The 15,096-nt window shown below is 53.7% G+C and overlaps 1 protein-coding gene across 1 annotated transcript in view; it reads left to right on the top strand.

Moving 5' to 3' along the window:
* Positions 1-15,096, top strand: part of LOC119100523 (segmentation protein even-skipped) — a 50,895-nt gene that overhangs the window by 9,935 nt on the left and 25,864 nt on the right. The window lies entirely within an intron of this gene.

Here is a 15,096-nt window from a genome sequence, read left to right as displayed (position 1 = left end):
GACACGACACCAGAGCAGGTCCTAGAGGTGCGTGTGACGCCCACCCCAGCGCAGGAGACACCGGAGCAGGTCCAGAGGTGCGTGTGACGCCCACCCCAGCGCAGCAGACACCGGAGCAGGTCCCAGAGGTGCGTGTGACGCCCACCCCAGCACAGCAGACACGACACCGAGAGCAGGTCCAGGGGGCGTGTGAGACCCCACCCCAGCACAGCAGACACGACACCGGAGCAGGTCCCAGAGGTGCGTGTGACGCCCACCCCAGCGCAGCAGACACCGGAGCAGGTCCCAGAGGTGCGTATGACGCCCACCCCAGCGCAGCAGACACCGGAGCAGGTCCAGAGGTGCGTATGACGCCCACCCCAGCGCAGCAGACACCAGAGCAGGTCCTAGAGGTGCGTGTGACGCCCACCCCAGCGCAGGAGACACCGGAGCAGGTCCAGAGGTGCGTGTGACGCCCACCCCAGCGCAGCAGACACCGGAGCAGGTCCCAGAGGTGCGTGTGACGCCCACCGCAGCCCAGCAGGCACGACACCGGAGCAGGTCCTAGAGGTGCGTGTGACGCCCACCGCAGCCCAGCAGGCACGACACCGGAGCAGGTCCAGAGGTGCGTGTGACGCCCACCCCAGCGCAGCAGACACGACACCGGAGCAGGTCCAGAGGTGCGTGTGACGCCCACCCCAGCACAGCAGACACGACACCGGAGCAGGTCCAGAGGTGCGTGTGACGCCCACCCCAGCGCAGGACACACGACACCGGAGCAGGCCCCAGAGGTGCGTGTGACGCCCACCCCAGCGCAGCAGACACGACACCGGAGCAGGTCCTGGAGACGGCGGGAGCGTGCCGGCGCCATCAGTGCCCCGCTCCCGTCACATTAGCGTAATTAATTACCATATTAGTAATATTCTGGTCAAATCCCCGGTGATTAATGGCCACCAGCTAATCGACGGTACGACAGGTGTTTGTTTCCTTAGCCGCGTGGACAGGGTCATGCTATGCCTCAGCCCGCACTTATCTTGAATAAATAGACGGACCGAAGTGGGATGATGGTGACATCCCCCATCCTGCGGACCGCTTCAGCCAGCCGACGCGGTGCTTTATGCTCGTATCTTTCAGCCCAACCGCTGACGGGTTTTTGCCACCCCGCTGAGTGATCTTGTCTCTTAGGCGGTCTTGAAACAGATGTTTGCCCGTGTCCGCCAGCGCAGCCCCACCTGAACAGCTGAAGCGCGGGGTCCCTTCATCAGCCGCATGCCCTCCGTCTCACCTGGAGCTATTAGTCGTCGGCCCAAATATATCGCCGACTCGGCCCGCTGGTTTGTGTTGTAGATGAGCGTGGCTCACGTGCCGTTCGCCAGGACACGTTGACAGCGAGGGCGCAGTGGGATACAGACTGTAGGCGCTCGGACCCCGGGTCCCCCTCCCCCCCATCCCCGCCGTGCGCGGGCTCCGCAGCAAGGAACGACTTTTGGAGGGAACTTTGGAAGCGGCCGGGAAGGAACGACATTGGAGGGAACGAGTTCTCCAGACTTCAGCATCACTCACGTGGCACTGCATGGACGATGCCTCAAAAGCCATCACCTCCGGCCCTCCATGCGAGGCCGGGCCTCCGCCTGCACAGTCGATGGCGACGGCTCCCGCGGTGCCCGTCGCGGAAGCCGCTCTGATCGCCAGTTTCCATTACCGGCCGGCAGGTGGCCGCCGTCGCCGCGGATTAGCTTACCCGGAATAATCGTTCTGATAATAGGCGCACCGCCGGACAGCGTCTGCGGGCGACATGTCTGTGATGAACGAGGCGGCCCGCCGCGCGCCAGGTGCCCTGCCGCCGCTATCGGCCGGATCGGTGCGCCACCACGTCCGGCCGCGCTGCCCGCGAGGTCCGGCCTCCTCCGGGCCGGTGACGGCCGGAAACAGGGCGCACGGCGCCGACACAGCGCGGGACAAGCCGGAGCGCCCAGGCCGGGCGGAGGCGCCGCGCTACGGCTTGCAACGGAGCGGGACAGGTGACGCGTTTGTTACGTCACGTGACACGTGACGTCCCCTGTACCACTGGGCAGGTGTGGGTGACGACTGCCGCGCGTCTATCTCGCTGCCGATGTGACCGCGGCCCCTCGAAGTGATTTCATGTACTTTGAAAGCCTAGATGAGACATGAAGAATGCAGAGCAAAACGGTAGAAGGAAACAGACACGTCATGCGCTCTCAAATTCTAGTCCGAGGATGCAAGTTTTCTTCAACAACAGCGGGCAAACAGTCGTTTTCGCCTGTGTGACTACGATTTGTCTCCTTGACGTTTACTGATCTCCGTTTCTAAACCTACTGGGAGTCTTGGAACTAACAGTTCGTTGCACTTTAACGGTTTCTGCCACCGAAAATAAAAACGATCGACACGATCTTTCCCGAGCAAGTTCACGTGCTCAGATAGCAAGTGCCGCTGACTGCATGCATGGTGTGTTGGCTTAAACTGTATTATTTGTTTCTGTCGGTTATCCTTTTTATTTCTGTCTCTGGCCCACCAAATTTTATTGCCGAAATAAGATAAGCCTTGAGCCAAGTTAAGCGATCCTGTTGACACAATTCCAATGGTCTTTATTTTGAAGACCTTATGGTAATTGCCATCTTATCATATAATACGTGACAATCTTAAAACAGGAACAAAGCTGATGAGCACGAAGTTGACAAATTGGTAAGTCACAGACGATGCCAACTGACGCATGACAATGACGCAAGCTGAATAAATCATAAATCGAGGCAGGCTTAATGTCGATGTTGTGACCAACTGAAGAACGATTTCGAAAGGGATACTCAACACCAGAAGCGAACACAATTGTTTTGTCGCAATGTCAGAGTCGTGGAACACGACCATTGCAGCGGCATGACTACGCTATCGTTCTTGACCAGCCAGTTACTCCAAAGCAATTCGCTGCAAGCGATGTGCCGAGGCTGCACTGAAATAGCTACCAGCGTGCATTAAAAGTTGCCGCGTCCTATTGACACAATATTCCAAACATAATCAATCCTTTGGACTTGCAAAGATTTCCTAGTTATTGGGTAGGTGGGGACAGGCAGGGCAGAGGCGTGGAGCGGAACGTCAAGCCGCTATATCTGATATGTATTAATGACATCCAGGAAATGTTTGCGGTCATTTTCATTCAGCATCCGAACATGTCTTGAGAGGAGAATTCTGCCCTCAAGCCGCAGCTTAAGCTACCGCTTAAGCTACCGCTTAAGCGGTAGCATGCTGGCAGTTGATAAGGTGCGGTTAACAATCTACTTTTTGGGCCTGGATGATTTATATTTGGCAGCTATAGGTAATATAGCCGCACATAAGATAAACAATGAGTCTGTGATGGAACGTGGCTAGTGGGATAGAAACATGTATATCCTGAACCAAGCGAAGCGGAAGGATGCTCTTCTGTCCCGTTTCCTCTAGGGCAAAATAACGTCTCAAGAAAGTGGCGTGCTGTTTTTTGAGCTGGCCAATGCCTGACCTGGCGCTGACCTAAACGCCATAACTGGAAAGGGTTAAGGTCCCGCCATGCCCGCCATACCCATACCCCTCTGTCGTCCCGCCAACTGATCGTTTTTGTACGCGTTAATTTTAGTGGTGTTTCCGCGATCGAATCAGCCAGCATTCCACGCAGTGAAAAAGAAAAGAAAGTAGCAGAGTGGGATGTTGTAAATTAATGGCACTCAGCGGCTCCAGGGCTCCGTTGGGTGAGCTTTGGTTCGCCTGATAGCTCTGGCACGCTTACAGGTCAGCTCAGGAGCTGTATCACGATTGGCCGAAGACATACCGGCAACAAGAAACACTAGCATGTGCACGACTTACCTGCTGTAAAACATAATTCAATTTCCCATTGTGACAGTTTACCTGGGATCAGGTGGGACTGCCCAATTCGAATTCATTTTTTTTTGTTCTGCGGTAGGTCAAAACGAGCAAAATGTATGGTGTTCTTTTTAATAAACTCATGGTTGGACAAATCATAGATTGCTTTTCACTTCCACCGATGGCACATAATCCTATACGTGTGGTATGAGAGAACCAGGAGGAAGTCATTCTTATGTTTCAGATGCCATCAAAGTTAAAAGCGTTCATTTTCCCTCCCTCTCCCCTACATCCGCATGTGTATGAGTCGTACACAGCTTGATGGGTCTCGAATCTAAAAAAAGGAGTAAATATATGGCTAAGATGAAATGTCTCATTTCATTTCGGCAGCCTTGAAATGTGTCAGCTGTTATATAATCGATACACATCAACATTTTGAATGGCTATTGCTATTGTGCTCAAGAGGCGAGAATCGAAGGTTCAAGAGGTTCAAGAGCAAAGGTTCAGGTTCAAAGAGGAAGGTTCAAGGGCGCTACGAGCCATCTCACCTAGAACGTCGGGGGTAATTTAAGTTAACTTATTAAGCCCGCGGCTCCCTTGAGAGTGATAACGTCACTTCCACACAACGCCATAGACGCAATGTCAAAAATTGACAAGACCTGCAAGATCTTGTCCTTCCTCACTTCCCAGCAGAAGCACGCAAAATGGCATCCTTCACACTGACAGCATACTTCAGTGGGGACCCGGGGCCAGTGTACAGAACACTTCTCATTACCGGCATGGATAACTCTGCCGCCGCCGCACTTGACAGCGGCCTGGCTGAGGGGGGCTGCCAGGGGCGTACCCAGCGCGAGGCGAACCGCGGCGAGAGGGGCAGCTTCGCGAGATACCTTCGACCGCTGAACTGGTCCTCAGCCGCGGCATTGTTCAACCTTCCACTCCTGCCAGCTCCAGCCTTTCCAGTACCCCAGTGCCGTTGATTGACATGGCGTCCCCCGGCCGGAGCGGGCCGCGCCGCTGGACACGCCTCTGCCCAGCGCCGGCAGGGTGACAGCTGTCGCACGAGGTCCAACAGATACATCAGCGGGACGTCACCGACATGATGTCTCGGCAATCGGCCCGTCTGGCTGCCCCGCCCCTGGGTGGTCAGCGGCACATGAGGCGGCGCAGCCGGCGGCCGGCACGTCTCCGGCGGCGCCCCCGCCGCCATGCTGACACCCCCACACACAGAGGAAGGGTGGGCCCTGCTGGCAACAGGCCGATCACCAGCCACCGGGCGGGCTGTCGGCACGGCGGGGTAAGGCCACTTGAGACCGGTCAGGGTCTGGATAGAGCGTTAATAACCTTCAACTTCACCTTAAGGATTGTCGTCAGTCGCAGGTTTTCAGTCCAGAAAGCACCCGTTTCCTAGCTGAAGAAAAGTGTATTCCGATGCGTCAGCTACGACAGCTCACTTTCGGCGAGCACTTCTGAAACAACACGTGAAACGGACCGAGCTACTGAACTCGTATCGGTCCGCACCGCACCTACCCATTTTACGTGTCGCCCAGATGCGGCCGCTCCCGTTCTCAGCCCGGCTTCAACCCAGCCGCGGACAGCCGTCGTCACGCGGCTTCGGGTCCGGCGGTCCGGGGACGGTGCGGTCTCAGGGGCGCCGCGTGGACACAGCGGTCATTAGTCGGATCACACATTCCGCCGGCGCCGTATCCCACCGGCGAGCCACTGCGGGTCGCGCCGCTCGCACGCCGCCGCCTTTAACTCGGCCCGGACCAGATGCCATTCCGAGCGGCCGTAAACTGAGGAATCCGGCCTCTCTCGTACGACAGGAATGTCAGAGGAGTGGGAGGATCGGCCGCACGGGGCAGCCGGCCGTCATTTCCTGCTCGATGGCCCTCTTGGAACGCTGAGCTCTTCTCCCAGATGAAGCGGCTCTGTGGCTCTTCTCAGTAGCCGATGATTTAGGGGCGTGTCGATAGCGGGGGCTGGGAAGACTAGCGGATTGTGCCTGTGACTGCGGCAGAAGAATCGGTCCAGGATGTGCTTCGTGTGTATCAAGTGCACATCTAGTGGGGGATGGATCGCTTTTCGGTCAGACCCAATGCATTCAGTTGCGCGTAAGTGGACCGCAATGGCTTTCGCTTCCTAATCCTCAGGGCAACAACAACAATGGTCCAACTCATGACGGGGACATCACCAGCTCCAATCTCGGAGGGACTCCGAGCATGCACCCCCGCCCGTGAGCTCGTGGTGGCTGCTGTGCGCGCCGCACCGGCCGTGGCTTTTATCGGTTCACGAATTACACCGCGCTTGATTGCAAAATTTTAAAAACGTTTTGTTTAGATTGTAGATTAGACATTGGTGTGCCGGAACGAAATGGAGAAGTTAGAAGAGCTTAGTGTTAATTCATGAAGCGGTAATAGTCACATGGCCGTTATATTTGGCAACATGCATTAAAGTTGGCTGAAATGTGATGGATTTGTGCGAATCATTCTAGATGAATATTGTCGCAGTGAATTAGATCAGGTCGGGTGTGGGCATTTTGAAAATAGTGGATTTGGGGGCAGATGTGGTGTGGCAGAATACTGATGGAATAAAATACTCGCGTTTCCAACCGAAAATTGTTGCAGTTGAATAGTAGCATGTTGCAGTGCTTCGCACGCTTACAAAACGTGCTATTATTGATAATCGACCAGCACAAGAACAGGAATTTGTAATCATGGATTGATTGAAAGTGCTCGCCATTTTTACTGGGACACATCGTCTGGCTTCAATGGGACAAAACATGCGTTACATCATGCCACTTTGTGATCTATCATAATCGTTACTTAGTCAACGGAAAGTCTGGGAAAAATTTGTATAACTGTAAAATGGCCTTGCGAATCACATCAATTCATGAAATAGCTGGATATGTTGCATGAAGGGTGATGTGATTTCGAAACACCTTTTACGAACATTGTCATGCTGTGAGGGCGTACTTCGACAATATAGAGTTCACGGTTATAGGGAGCATATTTTGTAAGTCTCAATTCGCAGGAGGTGCTCGGATTATGCATCGCTGCTAGCGCGCTCAGCAGGCGCCTGAGCGCGCCGCCAGACGCGGTGCCTGGCTCATGCGCTCTCGCCGCCTCCGCCGCCGCCATAGCTCCACAGTCTGCCGCAGTCCGCCGCCGGCATAGCTCCACAGTCTGCCGCAGTCCGCCGCCGCCATAGCTCCACAGTCTGCCGCAGTCCGCCGCCGGCGTTGTTTGCCAAAAATCGAGATCCGTAACGATGATGGTTCCATCGCCATCTAAAACGCTGCCTGCGCCGGCATAAACAGAATCATTACGGCGGCGGCGAGGCCGGCCCGTTACGGCGATGGCGGCGGCGATAGGCGGCGCACCGGCGCGAACACGGCGCATCTGCCGGCCGCGCCGCCGCCGCCGCCGCCGCCGCGGCTGCGCCATTATGGCTGTGTGCGTTCTGCGCCGATCCGCCGGGCAACGAACGAGGTAAGGCCAGTCTCGGGGGCGGCGGTGTATCTGCTGTTCGCCAAATGCCACGCACCGGAGGGGGAGCATAAAAGACCGCATGTCGTGGTCTTCGAGGTGTCTCGTTAAGAGACTGCGAGAGTGGACCGCATGCTCCAGGGAGAGTGTGCAGTCTTCATTGAGTCTGGTTCAGAGATTGGCTGCGATCCGTGATGAAGGCGTTTGGGTTAGGCCACGATTCGTTTGAGCTGGTAGCTAGAGACCCCGCCCACATCGCACTAAGAGTGTGCATTGCGTTATTACGTTATTCGGTAGTACGTTAGAGTGTGCATTTCGTTATTACGTTATTCGTTATTACGTTAGAGTGTGCATTTCGTTATTACGTTATTAAACGTTATTCGAAAACGAGAGCTTAACATTCAACCTGGCTTGGTTATTGTAAGGTTTGGGTAGATGCATTTGAATATTAGGCACACACATTTGGAGCCTTTGCACAAATATCCAAACGCTCATGTACATGAGTGCATGGCAGGCGGGCGTACTCGCACAAACTCTCCACCGCCTTACGGACTGAGAGGATATCGATTCAAAGTAAAAGTCTATTTTCTAAGTTTTGCGCAGAAAATGGATCATGTTCTTGTGATGTGAATAACTAAACAAACCTGACGTATCTGAACTCAGCGAAAATAGGTTATCCAGGACGGAAGGAGAGAATGATAATGCTGAATCTCATAAAATACTTCGCATCGCAGCCCTTTCTATCTTAGCACTGCAGCGTTTCTGCGAATTGTTTTCAGGTAGAGTTCGTTACACCAATGGGATAAAGGGTGCGGATAGCGCAATGGCTTGATAATGACCTAGGTTTTAGGGGGCGCGACTGCAGCGCATTGGTTTCGCTAAGCGCCTGGAAAACTGCAAGGCATCTGGGCCTTTATCTCCGGGATGTGCCCTCCCCCCCCCCCCCCGCTCGGCCCTGCCAGGGTGAGAGGCGGGAGGTGTTATCAAGCTCCAGATGCTGAATGTGTCCTAAAGCCCCAGCGACAATAGGACCCGGAGGGGTGCACTAGAAGGGCCGTGCAGTGTGCTGTCTGGGACTCAAATCCGGTCTGTATGGGCCGTAAGTACGCGTCTCATCCACCGGTCCACGGGAACGCCATTATCAGCTGTTAATTACGTTTAGCAGCGCCATCGAATGTTTTCGTAAACATCTGTGTGGCTTTCAGGAGTTGTTTAAATGTTTTAACAAATATTTAAGCACCGATTTCAGGCTTCAAATATCCGATGAATTTAAAGATTCGAATATCCCGAGACAGAATGCTCAATAAAAGCCACGGTATGTGAATGGTAAAACTCAAATGACAATACAAAAGAGAGTCAACCAGAGGCACTATATCGATTGTTGATGATAGTCCGAACATAACTTTTGTAGGCATGGAGCCTGGATATTTTAGGCCATTATTACACTATGGACTACTAGATCGATGTTGGTGTCTTTTAACAGCCAACAGCCCAGTATAGTTCTTAATAGTGAGTTTAACGGAGCTGGTTAGCTGCCACCGGCCGCTGATCATTGCACAGTATGCAGAAATTGCGCAGTGCAGCAGTGTTAATGGATCGCCTTTTCCGGCAGATAGGCGTAATGACTCGGCAAAAGAGCTGCAAAGAGACAAAACAACTCTACAGCACTCCCACGAACCTTCCTCTGGTCTTGCCGCTACCTAAATATCATTAATTCAAACACCTCCAACTTGTCACTGAACGGCGGACGGCCACCAGGCACTGTTGTACAAAACCGGCGCAAAAGCCAGTTTTTGCGCGGCTCCCACTCAACCGCCGTTCGTTGCGTCCGGTGCGGGTTATCGGCGACTAGTCAGCACGTGGGGATGGGGTGTCATTGAGGCGCGCCGAAGCGATCGGCACGGCGCTCTGGCCAGTGTCTTTGTCTCGCTCCCCGCCGCGGCAATAAAAACCTGGGATTGGTGATAGACGATGCACCGATCGCCCGCAGGACGTCAATGGAGCTGTTTGTTTATTGGAACGAAAATCGGCACTAGCAGCTGGCGGGAAACTGGTGAAAGTGGACGGACGGTTAGGGTGGGGCTGTACATAATTGGTCGCATGTGAAACAGCTTTCAGCAATGCTATTATCGCCAAAATGTTTATCCTTGGCAGAAATGATGCTGTCAAGAGTGAGGGGGGTTAGCACGCAGAGTCTGACTGAGCGCCTGTCTCCCGCAGCACAACTCTGTGGCCGGATAGTGTAGCACGCCTGCGTGTCCTGGTGGCAGTGGATGTCCGTGGGCGGCGGCGTAGCTTCATGTGTTCATTGTAATTCAGCGGAGGGCGCCCATTGCTGCATGCTGGTATCAAAGGTCAACATCCGTTTTATTCAGCTAAGTCGGATATCGGGTCAAAATATGTTTCTTGATGGTCATACAGCTCTCCAAGCATTTTCTTTGTGTCTTGCAGAAGTTGGCACATGAAATCCGACCCCGTGCCTTGTCCGGTACCATTCCTTCTAGCATACAATTCCAGACGAAGCCTGCACTCTGTATCATTTAGCGGAGTACCCATTCGCCCCCACATGCCCGGCTCCAGACTCTTAGTGATCAGCAGCCGCTCCGTTCAAAGTGGAACGGATGAGGGCGTCAAAGGCGCAGCGTCCTGCGCGCCAGCTGCCGAGCGCGCCACAAATGGCGCGTTTTACCGCCATGCGCCGCATAGCGCGCCGCGCCATTCGCCGCCGCCTAATGGCCTGCAGGTAACGGTAAAAGAGGTCGTGACCCGCCGAGTGGGCCGGAGGCGACGGCCGGCGCGCGTGAGACACGGCTTCCGCTGCGAAAGGGAGAAGCGCCGCTTCCGCTTCCGCCGCGGACAGCGGGCGACGGCCGAGCCGAGTCGAGAGGCAGACCGCGCGCGATCCGGCGTCGCCGGCCCGAGGATGCTGCGCGTCACCGGACGGCGCGACGTGACGCGCCAAAGTGACGTCCAGTGGGGAGGGGTGTAACGGGGACTTGCGCTGTGACGGGAGCATGGGGCACGCGGTGTGACGGGAAAGCGTGACACGCGGAGCGACGGGGAGGAGCGACACACAGCGTAACGGGGAGGTGCGATGCACGCTGCGACGGGACAGATTCTCGGTTGCCACCCACCGGGAGGCGAGGGGGAGGGGCGTGTGAACCGAGCCAGCCGCCAGTCGGGTGTGGCTGCACGCGGCCGGGCATGTCCAGCACAGACCCGTTAGTGACGGCAGTCGAACCCGTTAGGACCAGTGAAGTAGTTGTAAATCGATGGCATCCGGTGATGGTAGAAAAGAGACCGCGAACTAGCATTCGCCTGCCGGTTTTTTCTGCTCGGCATAACATTTTCTTTTTAAGGGATCCGTGCTTTTCTGACGAGAAGAAATCAATTAAGCCAAGGGGCTTTGGAGCGGTCAAACGTGCATCAGCTGAAAGCATGTGCACTCCGCGGGTGGTCTGACGATCTGAATATAGATCCATGCAAATCTCAAAGGATTCGGACATAGATCCGGAAGAGTCTGGATTAGTGGCCATCTCGGCGGCGCCGTGGGTTAACGCGCGTGCCAGTGTAAGGGTGAAGCCCCCGGTTCAAGCCTGACTTCGGGAGGCTTTTCCTGGACCGAAACCTATCCCGGATGATGGCAACAGCCGGGGGGGGGGGGGGGTTGCCATGCCGCGGGATTAGCGCGGCGCCAACTAGTGCCCGAGACACTGGGTTCACAGGCATGGTCTGCCTTTAAACAGACCCGCCGGTCCAGTGACGCTCCTCGCGAGCGTGTCCGAAGCACTGGGTTCACAGGCACAGTGTGCCTTTAAACAGACCCGTCGGCCCGGTGGCGTTCCTCAAGGGCGTGGCGTTGCTCTGCATCACGAGAGTAGTCCCTGACCATTCGGCCCGAGAGGTACGCCCACCGCATGTATGCGAGCGACGATGGCGTTCCTGACAACAAGCTTGTAGCCAAGACTGTTCTGCAAGGATTGCCGAAAGTGGAGTGTGTGCAATTTTCAGTCTACGGTGTGCGTAGTGTGTCTGCAAAGAAAAAGGTCTCTAGGTTGAACACCAAAGCACTCTTTAAAGACGAATTAAGATTAGTGAGCCATTGAAGGTCATGTTCATTAAGCAGGGCTACGCGTGGTATCTCGTGCAGCGCGTAAAATAACGGTCCAGAGAAAGTCAGTCTCACGCTATGCTGTGCGATAGTGTCGCATCACTATGCATCACATCTATTAGTAGTAGTCTTATTGTATTGTAAATATATGGTGTTCATAAACATCGTTGTTGATACGTGCACGTACCCACGTCAGTCTCTGATAATCTCGAATCTTTGGAGTTGGGTCATTCGTTCGGCGGAGAGAGGAAGATAGCGTTAATGAAATGTTCTACTTGGGTTTTGAAGATGAAGAATTGATCACTGTTGAAATTCTGCCTCGAGCTGAAAAGTTCCACCGATACTGTCAGATGCTCGCCCATGCCCCGAATAAATATGATTTGATACTTCTAGGCTTTTCCTCCCAATCCTCTCAAACAGTCCTAAGGCACAATAAAGGCGGCCCTCTGAGTGCCCATTGATTCTTTTGATATTACAATCCAGCAGCAATAAATGAAAACAGCAATTTGGAGGCCTTCGTTTCCTGTATGTAAGCTTGAACCCACATCTAATCTTGAGACCGTAGGTGGGGGAGTCCTCCTCGTCGACTCGATAGCGCGGCTCGGACGAATGCCCCCTCCCCTCCCCCCTCCCCGCTGCCCGCGTCGGAGCCGACTCTGCCGACGATCCTCCCATTGTCGGCCGTTTGTCAGATCTCTACCGACGGCGGCGCCCGGCAAAAAGCGGCACGCTCAACTATTTATGTCCGCCCCGCGATAAAATAAATGAACATGCTGCCAGCGCAGATGGGATCGCTAAATTGGACGAATAATTTGGCAATAATTTTATGAGATTAGCGGCTGAAAGCGACTGGGTTCATAACTCGCTCGCCCGGCTATGGCGAGTGCCGTCGCTTGGATGGAGCGATTTAACTTCTGAGAGACCATCATGGAAGGGAGAAGTATGAGGTGATCAATTGCGTCGCCGATCTTTCCGACCTGTATATGGCGACGACTGAGGAGCTTTCAGAGCTGCGCCGAGCTAGCAGGGAAAAAGAAATTTAGGCATTGGGGCCTAGCTAAGGGACAGACAGGAAAACCAGACCCGTTCGTCTACCATATCCCCACATATTGGACGCGTCAAATCCAGATAGAGCCTAAAATATTCCTGGTGATCTGATAATGTCGAAATAGTTGAGTTGTGGAATCAGATTACGACCTTCACTGTTCGCTATGTGACGAAACCCCTTGAATACCTGAGCACACTCACGCTTTATTCGTAACCGAGCCGAACCAGTGCTGTTCCCTGTCCCATACTGTCGTGGAACGGGGGCGGGTTCAGCCAGGTCGCCTACCGCCGTAAACGGACCTGTTTCGGCCGACGTGTCCGCGCACTCAGCGCCGTGCCCTCCGGCATTTGGCAGGGTCAAGGTCAGATGACCCTGACCCCGCTGACCACCGCCTCAATGCCCAGCCCTCCGTCCGGTACTCGGCGACCTTGGGGTGGTCGGCCAGAGGCGGTGAACACGGCCACCGGCGGCCGGCGCGCGGGCGTGTGGAAGTGAAAGAGGACGCCGATCCTCGCAGCGATTTCTCACCCTGACTGGGACATGAAATGAGGGAGAACGGTAATTGCTTACCTCTTTCACCAGGCAGCAGTTTTGGGGTATTCAACCATCACATTTCAGCGTAGTGTTACTACCGCGGTGTATCACGTCAGACCATGATTCATGTCGTATGCGAACTCTGTCTTGTGAATGACATCTTAGCATGATACTTTCTTGGCACAACGAGTATGGGAAGGAAATCGAAGATCCACTTAATTGGAATTTTTGGTACAGAAAGGTTGCACGCCTTGGCCTCTGAGCTGTGGTATTTTTCGCTGGTTTTGCTCACTGCCTGTGTTACCTCTTTTATGTGTCTTGATCAGTGCAGGATGCTGCAACCTTAAGAATATGCACTAATGGACAGCAAAGCTCCAGGTAATGACCAACGAACATCTAACAAGTATGAGCTATAGAAGGAGCTTTGTTTATTTTGGCTATGTTACACAACGTATAATGAGGGCTAATGCATATTCCTTTTTCGGAGGAGGGAGCTGCCTACTGAGCGTTCCTCAGACACTTCTGTTTGTGAGCATGCAGCCAAAATTACATATGTATGTAGGATACAGTGCTGTATCTTTGCATGCAGTCAGGGGTAGCGGAAGAGGACAAAAGTAGAGAGAACAACTTCCCCCACTCCCAACATCTAGAGGTGCCATTTATTCGTTTTCTTCTGTGAGAGCCTTGACCCCCCAACGTTGGGTTGGGCAACCCAGTGTTGGCTTGGGCACTCCATTAGATCGTTTGAACCGAAATGTTACAGAAGCTCAGGAAAATGTCAACTCCCACGCAACGTCTATCAACTCTGAGAGTCCTCCACTGGCCACAAGGTCGTTTTAAGGACTTTTGGGAAGGAGGACATTTCGATGAATCCCGAATATAAATTCACCGAGCCCACCTCTCCGCCTTCTCCTTTGATTAAGGCCACCTTATTTTTACGCTCCGATAAAAAAAAACGACAAGAAACTGTAGCAAATCATGCGGCTAGGCCAGGGCTGTAAAGGGCAATGTAAAGGGCAATGTAAAATGACGGCAGCGAGAGCGTGCGCATGTGTGTGTGGGGGGGGGGGGGGGGGAGGCATCTGGTCAGTGTAGGGTGCCGGGGAATTCGGTCCGGTGCGGGAATTTTTTCTCATGCAATTAGCATGTTAAAAAGTCCTGGCTGGTCATGACTACTATGCTGCTCAAATTAGGGACTTTCTGTTAAATAATGAAAATTTAACGCAAAAATTGTCTTTCTTTAAAACAGAACGGGCAAACTCCGTTGAGAAAAACACATTTTGGGGGAGGTAAGGCCGTTGATCACTCGCTCCTCAATCATTCCCAAAGTTTGATGCCCCTGTCCACATCTCTTGGAAATTGTTACATTAACCCCGTCGGAAAAATGGGATTTGAGGTCAGTATAACATTTTAGTACCTGCAAAGCCGAGGCTCCAAATACATCTCTCAGCATGGAAACGGCCGAGACGAAAGTCGAATTTATCCCCCTTCCATCTATGCAAAAAACCTGAGCCCGATGACATTACGCGAGAGAACTGACGTAGACACAGCGTTCCCCGCCCATCCCTTCAAAAGATCTATCGCCAGCGTTCTGTTCATGGACTACATCTTTGTACATCCTGCACAGGTGCTCAAATGTACGCAGTAGTGGAGAAACTTACGGGATTTTAACTATTTCTGCCATGTAATTAAGCATAAATAAAAGCATATAACTAAAGCATATAACCAAAAGATATGCTAAGGCACGAAAATATTCCTGACCCACTAGAGTGCATTAAAATCGCGCGTAAATAATGCGTGTCGTCGTATTGATGAACTCCGTTTGGCCGGCGCCGAGCCTGGCTGGAGACCTAGGTGCAGTCATGCGTGTCTGCAATGCATCGGAATCGAGAGCGGCCATCGCTGCAAGCAGGGCTCGTTCCACGCCTGCATGCTCGGTGAGTATTGTGATGGCCCGCCCTCAGCGTCTGTATGTCGTCACTGCGCTCCACGTCGCGCGCTCGGCAGCTGGAGTTTCTAACAGCCCCCCAGGCCGGCTGCATCTCATTAAGTGCGCTTAATCTCCATCGCGCAGCCGTCTCCAGCGTTGT

The sequence above is a fragment of the Pollicipes pollicipes genome, unplaced genomic scaffold (assembly GCF_011947565.3).
Source record: "Pollicipes pollicipes isolate AB1234 unplaced genomic scaffold, Ppol_2.1 Scaffold_4881;HRSCAF=5763_pilon_pilon_pilon, whole genome shotgun sequence".
Lineage (NCBI taxonomy): Eukaryota > Metazoa > Arthropoda > Thecostraca > Pollicipedomorpha > Pollicipedidae > Pollicipes > Pollicipes pollicipes.
This window is presented reverse-complemented; position numbering and strand designations above follow the sequence as displayed.